Here is a 9,252-nt window from a genome sequence, read left to right as displayed (position 1 = left end):
GCATCGAAAATTTAAACAATCAGACATATTGTAATGGTTGTCCTGGAGTTCCGTAGTGGGAGGGTGGGGAGGATACTAACTTTATATGATTTTATTCTGGGTGCTATTTCCTTATTGTCATGAATTATGTAATTGATATGCTTATTTTGCACTGTATTAACCTTCACTTTGTTGTTGGGTTTTTTGTTTGTAGTTGGTTTGTAGAAATGCATTAAAATTAATAAAAATAAACAATTGGTACTGCACTCTGGGTAAAATAATTTTAATTTTTGCAAAAGTCTCTTACTGAGCTTTGTCTCTTTGAGGTTATTCCTACAGCAATGTTCCATTAGTATTTCTTCCTTTTGTAGAACGTGATTGTGGTTAGTTAATTATAAAGACAACATTTAAATGCCAGTTGGAAAAATGAAAATTAACAATATATGGAAGGATTCATAGGGCAGTGGATGATCCATTAGCACCTGCACAGAAAATGATTATTTGGACTTTTAATTCATACTTTCCGCAATGAGATTTTTCTTCAACTCCGAAAGTCCCGAAATACTGCTGTCTTTATTTTTGAAAAGAACGGAGTCTTCCCACAACTGTATTATCAAAGAATATTTAATTGGTATTATTTCCCAGAATGGCTTGGTGATTCGGAATGATTTTTTTAACAATAGTTTAAAGTTTCCAAAAAATAAGTTAATTTGTTGTTAAAACTGGAGCTGGAGCGATTCCTGTAACTTATAAGTTAGATTGCCTGAAGTTTGTTCCATGTGCGCATTGCCACTCCTGTTTTTAATGCTGTTGCTAATAAGTAGGAGGGGAGCGAGTTTGGGAACCTGCTGTAGGGAATGGAGCAAATTGAAGGGGTGTGTCGGACTGTAACTGAGAGAAACAAGGAAAAATAAAAGAAATGGCATCAACGCATAACTCCTCGACAGCAGGTTGGTAATTGCTTCTGCAAACAGACGGATGCAGACTTGGAGTCTGCGCTGAGTGAACTGCTGCGCGTTTATCACGACCGAGCCAAGCCAGGTGCTGGGCGTTGAGGTGTGGAACGGCAGGTTCCCGGGGGCGGGGGGTCTGCTGCTCCCGATGCCGCTTCCCCGCCGCTCTCCTGAGAGGTAGTACTCGTTTGTTGCCGGGGATACGGCGCCCATTCTTTCCCGTTATGGGTAGCAGGCGGCCGTCCTCCTCCCATCACCTCCCCCGCTTTTCCGGTGGCCGGGAGCGGCCCCCAAGCGTGTGGGCGCGGGCCGAGTTAGAGTAAGGAAGGCCGCTGGCCGCCTGCGCTAGGCCCGGCGCGGCCCTCCGAATATCCAGCTCACTCAGGGGTTCTCGGCAGAGTAGTGGAGGAGAAGAGTGAAACAGTTAAGAAGAGAATGTTTGTTAATGGTGAGATAATGCCACCAAGTACCATCTTTAAATCGGAATAAGAGGCGCTTCTTCCAAATGATGTAACTCGCTAGCTAAAACTACTATTGGGCCTCTATACAAAAATAACACATACAATATGTAACTTTAAGTACTGTTGAAACTTGCATCTCCACGCAACTTTGTCACAGCAAGGCACCTCATTGTGGCCATCATTGGCTTTGCTAGAAGCACTTTAACAGATGCTCAAATCTGCCGTGTGTGGGAAATAAAAAGTGTTGAAAATTTGAAGAAATTGCATTCATATACGGCATAAATATTTTAAAAAATGATTTTCCTTTTGGTCCACTGGCTAAGCCCCTACAGTTATATCATTGCCTAATGATATTTATCTTTTGCAGTCTGTACAAATCAATTAAGTAATGTTCACATAGTGTATTAAATTAGGTCCCAAGACTGGTTTCACAAAGTCAGGAAACCACTGACCTTACCACTTGTTCAATTAGTTTTTTGTATGAATTTAAAAATGTACTTTTTATTAACGCTGGTGATCAAAACTAATTTTGAAGTGGTTGAATATATACACGTTGATTGGGACACTACTGACAGGTTTAAGGGATTCCTGATTCCCTGGTGAGCAGACTTCACAATGGGTCTACTGAACCACCAATAATGTCATACTTTCTCTTAATAAATGTACAGAAGCAAAACACCATTTCATAGTTTTCTAATGGTGAATGATGCTGGTATGTTTACATGTTTATAATATTTACAAATCACAAAACTAATGGAAGTATATTTTCTTCTGCGTGTTCCTATTTACTTACATTGTCATCTTTTCGTATTCTTCCCATTTAGACTTGAATCTTCCAGCTCTACACTTTCCCCCATCCAGTAACTGAAATCTTAACCATATTTCAGTTCTTTGCACACTTTTAAAGACAGTTCCTTCTTGATTCTCACTGTTAAAGTTAACTTGTAGAATCTATCATTGGTCTACATATTAAATGCAGAATCAAGAAAGAACAGTCTTTTAATAAAAAAAGTCTGCTAAGAACTGAAAGATGGTTTAATATTTAATTTACTGGTTGGGTGCTTTGTTTTAAGCTGGTGTGGTGAGTTACAGTACTTGTGTTCTAGAATAGAAACATTAAACTTTTACATAGTGAACTACTGCCCTGAGTGAAGCTGAGCTGATTAATCTCTGGACTTTAGACCCCGATGGACCTCAAGCCAAATATAAACCCAATAATTTGAATTCTGGGCAAAGTTACCAGTTAAAGCAAGATTGATTTTTGCCCGCTTGCAGCCCTGAGCATTCAGTTGCCTACAAAGGGTGGCAAAAAGGCATAGCAGATGGAGCCTCTGTCCTAAATTAATTCTGTTCTCATTCAGTCTTCAACTCTGGTACTTTGGTGTTTGCATGTTTTCTTATGACCACATAGGTTTCCTCAAATTTCAGTTTTCTCCATATGAGAAAGATATGAACTGCTGCTGCTAAGTTAACACATTTCATGTCAGATGCCGGTGATAATAAACCTGATTCTGATTGTAATGAATGATGGTTGCTTGGTTAATTGACTGTTGTGACTTGCCCAGAGGGTAAGTGGCTAAGAAGTTGATTATTGCAGTTGAGAGCAAGTTACGGGGAAATAAGAATGGCATTGGGATGAAAGCCAAGATAGTCGATGGGCACATTTGGCATGCATCATAAGAGTCCAGTGTTATATCAGCCCACTACAGCCAGGCTGAATTTTTTGCCTATTGACACTAATTCCATTTGTCAGCATTACAACTATTATTCTGTGCCTCGCTAATTTAAATGTTGTGCTTGTATTTGATTCCATTGCCTTTTCTGGGTATATATTCCAGATATCAGCCACTCTCTGTGTACATAACATTGTCAAAAAATACCGAATAATCCCTGACTGCCACCACAGTGGCATAACTAGTAGAGCAGCTACCTCACTGCACCCAGGACCTAGCTGTAATCTTGACTATGGTCTTGCTGTCCATCTGGAGTTTGCATGTCCTCCCTGTGACAGCATGGATTTCCCTTGGTGCTCTGGTTTCTTCTTTCATCTTAGTGATATGTGGGCTGCTCGGTTAACCAGCTGCGGTAAATTCCCTGAGTATGTAGGAGGATCATGTAATTTGGGGGGAATAAAATGATGTAGGACTAGCATAAAGTAGATAGTTGGTGGATCAGCATAGGCTCGATTGGCTAAAGAGCCTGTTTCTGTACTGTATCTCTAAATGTGAAATCTGTAACTTATAAAACTATGTCCTTTTGTTTTTAATACCCCAACGATAGGGGATAGTGTTTTTTTAATTTCTCTATTTTTCTCTCTCATAATCATATATATATTTATCTAAACCCACAGGCAGCCTGTTTCTTGCTCAGATTGTTGCCCAAGATTAGATCTCATTCCTTGACCTTCAGCTTGCTTTCATGTAGACATGTTTTCCAATTTGGCATGTGAATGTTGCAGCCCAAAGTGATTGTGTTACCAAATTAATAATCCAAACACAGCAGGGGTCATGGCATAATTCCATACTTTGGGTAGGAAAATGCTCTGCGAATCCCCAATCATGAAAGTATTGGATTTTCATTCAAGTATGCTTATTAATATAATTTTGTGAAGAAAATCTACCATCCTTTTGGCTCATAAGTGACTTCAATCCAACTGGAATGTATTAATGTTTTAACTCCTCTATCCCCTGAAAATAGTAATAAAAAAAAAAGGAATTAGGGGTTTGATTCAATGGATGGGTTTGATGTCAGCTTTTGAAATTTGGCATTTTTTCTCCAACAGTTACTCTTTCCGATTTCTGCTCCATGACAATTGCCAGTGATTCTTTGTATGCTCTGAACACTTGTATATAATGCTGTTTGTTAGAGGCAAATTTAATCGACTGAAACGTGGCTTTTTTTCCCCTTTTGAATGATTCCAGCACAGCTTAGGATATTGTAATCACATTGTTAACTGAATATTTAGTTATTATTAAAGCTTCAGATTCTCAAATCCAAACACATTTTTGTCATGTACAAACAACCAACAAAAATACTATTAGCCTAATTCAAAAACTAAATTTATGACTTTGATATCTTTTACATGACACAGAATTGTTTCCTCCAAATCAGTTTGGAACAATGCCAGAGAAGATGTTCCATTATAATTACAAATCCAGTACATTCCAACTCTGAATTTACTTTGTAATGCATCAATCCAATGTGTTATCTGATGCTTGCCATGTCCTACGATACAAATGTAAAGAAATAATAGCTCTTCAAGAACATATAATATGTGAATCACATTGTCTAATATTTTACTTCAACTTGTATCAACTTGCTAGTTCAAAGATTATTAAACTTATTATTATGTAACAATGTCATTTTAACTTTGTGTCCTTTTAAGTAACCTGAAATGATCTATCCTTTTTGTTCCCGATCTTATAAAGCAGCAGTCTGTGATTTACCAGTCACATCAGATAAGGTTTTCATATCCATTAATGTATAATAAAACCTGCAGATTAGAGGATTTCTTATAAAAATTATACTTTCCACTTGTGATATTGCATTAAGTAAGATTGTTAAATTAATATCTGTAGAACTAAGGATTATGAAGTAAAGCACATAGTAGAAATTTTCAGACTGCTGGTGATTATTAATTTGAACCCATCCTGAACAATTAGTAAAGAAAATACAGTAAACAAAGTGAATCATTGTAAGAACTTTGAATACTGCACATCATGCTTTCCTTGTGAAAACATTCATTATTTTGATGTCCATAATCAAAATGCATTAAAATATTCACAATGTGAATTTAGCTTAAAATTACTTGTATTTTATTCCTCATTGATGAATTTACTTGGCAATTTTTATATTTTTCAAGGATTGTTGGACTTGGACTTAAATGTTTTGTGTCATATTGTGACTTTCTGGGTCAAGTGAGACCCTGCAGTCAGAGCAAGTGTAATTTGTGCATTTGCTATTGATTCAAACAAATTTTGTCACCATAAATGTTAAAGTACATTTTTTTAGTTTAACAAAATTAGTTGGTTGGTATTCCGAAATTATTCCCTCAAAATGGAGTCCGTTTAATTTAACTAGAACTATGTGTTCTAAAGGATGCCTATCCAGTTAGCAATAAATAGATCTGATTATATCACAGTCTACTTTTATCATTTGAAAACAAATACATTCAGTTGCAAGTGATTGAAATGCTAATTGTAAATTCTGGAAGCTGTGCATGTTGTTTTTCCAGATATTCAACTTTGTCTTGAATTTATTCATAAGTAAGCCCGAGAAAGGAAGGGAATTAGGTAATTTATGAAAGTTTGATGATTGATTGAAGGATGCTTGTCTGTTTCATTGCAAATTATCGAACAACTTTATTGGAGTTGCAAAGTAGTCTCAGATTAAGTATAAATGTTACTGAAGAAGTTAATGACTTTAGTTCATATTCCTGTTGCAGAGGACAAAGCAGAAAGAGTTCTGATACTTGGAATTATGCTTTTTGATTATCCCTCTCTAAAAATTGCAGTGTTTATATTTTTAGATAATGAACACCCTGGAAGAGTTCTGGTAAATTAACACCCATAGTACTGGCTTTGGAAGAATCTGATTCACCTAAAAACATCCACAGGGGAGATGTACAATATTTATTAATTGCAATACAAATTATAATTTTTCAAAAATGTAAAATTTCCCTTTTTTTCCACTTGCTGTGGTGTTTGCTTAATGGAGACTTAAAATGCTCACTTTGTAGACCAGGTAACATAGAAAAGAAAATATGTAAAATATTCAGTTTTCATCTGTGTTTCAGTGATTTTGTGACCTCCTTAACTGCGATCACTAATATTTGGATAAATTTATGTGAAACGTAGGGAGTGGCTAATGTTGTTTCTTTGTTCAAGAAGGGAAATAGTGATAATCCTAGAAACCAGGAGTCACATATCACTGATAGGGAAGCTGTTGGAGAAGATTCTTGGTGATAGAATTTGAGCAATTAGAGAGCCATGGCTTAATTAGAATCAGCATGTCTTTCTGTAGTACAAACAATACCTTATTAATTTGATTAAGTTTACTGAGGAGGTAATAAAAGTGATTAATAAGTTTAGAGCTGTGGATGTTACCTACTTGGTTTTTAGTAGGGCATTTGACAAGATCTCACGTGGTAGGCTCACCCAGGTGATAGAGATGCAAGGGACCCACAGAGCGCTGGCGGGTTCAGAAATATCTTCTGCATGGAAGACTGAAAGTTGTGGTCAGTGGGATTTATTTTAGCTGTAAGTCTGATCAGTGGTGCAGGGATCTGTTCTGCTGTTTGTGATTTTATGTATAATGACTTGGATGTAACCATGCATAGATAGCTAATAATTTCACAGATGATACAAAGATTGATAGCATTGTTGATAGTGTAGAAGATTACCAAAGGATACAACAGGATATCGATCAGTTGCAGGTTTGGCTGGAGAAATGACAGATGATGTTTAATCTGGCCAAGTGTGAGATGTTGCACTTTTGGAGATCAGAGGTAAAGGGTCAATACACAATTAATGGCAGGACCCTTAACAGTGCTGATGTTTAGGAGGGTCTTGGAGTCCAAATCAAAGGCTCTGTGAAAGTGGCTGCAAAAAGGGTAGTAAAAAAGGCCTGAAACATGGATTTTGAGTCCTGTTGCTCAGGGTCCTGTCATTGGAGAGTCTGGAGTTTCGGGGCTCCTCATTCGTTATCATCGGTGAGTCCTGAAGATTGAAGATCAAAGGTCAATTAGAGGTCTGGCCGTTGAAGCCTGATGGCTGGAGCCATGCATCCTCTGTGGAAATCAAAACCCATTGTCTGTGAGGCCACTAGAGACTGGAGGTCAGAGACGGACTGTCCTGGGGCTGGAAGACTGTGTATGTACATGGGTGGGAGGAAGGAATTGGACTTGCTTTGCTGTTGTTATTTCATTGCTTCTTGTGTTTTGTGTTGTTGTGTCAAGCTTGCTATATGACTTGGGGGCTGCCCCTAGCATATCCTTGGGTTCTGTTTGTTGTAAACACAAATGAAGCATGTCACTGTATGTTTTATATGATATATAAGATGAATGAATCTGAATCAAAGGAGATGTGTGGAGCAGGTTTTTAACACTGAGAGAGGCAGGTGCCTGGAATGCACTTCAAGGTTGCTCGTTGAGGAAAATATGATAGAAACATTTACGATGCTCTTGGATAGGCACCTGAGTATGTAGAGACTGGGGATATAGACCTCTGTGGGCAAAAGGGACTCAATTAGGCTTTTAACAACTAGTTCAATTAATTTTTTTTTATTCAGAGTCACAGCACAGCAACTCTAGTTCCAGGCCTTCCTGCTCAATGAGCCCACACTGCCCAACTAAACCTAGGTGAACAATTAACCTACTAACCCGTACATCTTTGGAATATGGGAGGAAAGTGGAATACAAGAGGAAACCCATGTGGTCACAGGGAGAATGTACAAACTTCTTCCAGACAGTGGCAGAATGAAACCCAGGTTGTTGGTGCTGACTTGCAAATCGCAATGCTACAATGCCAAATTAGTTTAGCACAGCATCGTGTGTTATACTGTTCTGTGATATCTATACCTTGCCACCGCTGAGATTTCATCACAAGGACTGTTTGCTGATTACCTGTGCTAAGCTTTACTACATGCATTTCCAATTGTTGTATTATTTATCGTATAATATTTTTGGCTTGTGTGCTGTGTGTGATGTATGTAAGGTGGGTGCACCATGATTTGGACAAACACTGTTTCATTTGGTTGTATATATGTATAGTTGGATGACAATAAACAAACTTGAATGAGTTTTAAAATTGTAGAGCTCAATTAATAACAGGAATCCTGATCAGCAAAATTGGATGTAAACAATTGTTAAGTGATTTGCGAATTTGTCCTTAAAATCTGACTAACAGTAATTGAAAGAGCAGATTCTCACTATAGTTTGGATAAAATAAAGCTGGAGACTGATGCCGAAGGAGTGGGCCCTCCCCCAAAATTGGACATGGTTAAAATCAATCTGATGCATTTTCTTTCACTGCTTGCAGAGTTTTCAGCTTGCATTGTACACTCTAAATTTTATAAGCTGAACTCAGTACTGAACGTTTACTTGAATAATTTTCAGAATTGGCATAAATTCCCATTACTGGGAAAACAGACTGATCTTTCTGTTGCATACAAAATTTATTCAGAGCAGAACTGAAATACTTTCTTAGTTGCAGATAGATTTACATAATGTGGAGAACTTTAAATAAAGAATCTTATTGTTCATTCCATGAATATGCATAAAATGTGAAAATAGGTCAGTGTATCTTTTTTGACTTGTTGCAATATTTGCAAATTAGTTAAATAAATATTGAACCTACTTTATGAAACAAAAATTGCAGCCCGGCTTCAAGTCATTGAATGAAATATATCAGTATATTTGAAATGTAAGATAGAATATTTCTGAAATGTTCCATTTGTATTTAGATGATAGCATTCAATCGATTTCAAACTCTTCCAAAAGTGGTGGTGTGCATTTTAATGGATAGAACATTTTTGTGACAATATATACAAAAAAAAGATATTGCATACTCAAAAGAAAGATAGAAAAATTGAGAATAATCTAGATGCTCCAGCTTCCTTCCATATTTCAAAGATGCACTGTGAAGAAATAGATGAATTGGTCATATGGGTGCAATTGGACGGTGCGGGCTCATTGGCTGGTTACTGTGCCGTGTCTCTAAATAAGCAAACAAAATAATCAAGTAAGTGGCATCTTCAGAGAGAGAAAAACATGTTAATAAATTGAAAGTCTTTGATATGAAATTATCTTTCTTTCTGCAGTTACTGTGAAAATTTCGGTTTTCAACTGATGTTATTTCGTT

At 37.1% G+C, this 9,252-nt stretch overlaps 1 protein-coding gene across 8 annotated transcripts in view; it reads left to right on the top strand.

The window, feature by feature from the left end:
• Nucleotides 1-782: 782 nt before the first annotated feature.
• Nucleotides 783-9,252, top strand: part of LOC132378867 (inactive N-acetylated-alpha-linked acidic dipeptidase-like protein 2) — a 937,774-nt gene continuing 929,304 nt past the window's right edge. For 3 of the 8 annotated variants that reach the window (XM_059946161.1, XM_059946120.1, XM_059946130.1), the window contains exon 1: nt 783-929. The gene's annotated coding sequence lies outside the window, so the exon portion shown is untranslated. The other 5 variants (XM_059946179.1, XM_059946169.1, XM_059946154.1 and 2 more) reach the window with 3 other exon arrangements.

The sequence above is a fragment of the Hypanus sabinus genome, chromosome 2 (genome assembly GCF_030144855.1).
Source record: "Hypanus sabinus isolate sHypSab1 chromosome 2, sHypSab1.hap1, whole genome shotgun sequence".
Classification (NCBI taxonomy): Eukaryota; Metazoa; Chordata; class Chondrichthyes; order Myliobatiformes; family Dasyatidae; genus Hypanus; species Hypanus sabinus.
This window is presented reverse-complemented; position numbering and strand designations above follow the sequence as displayed.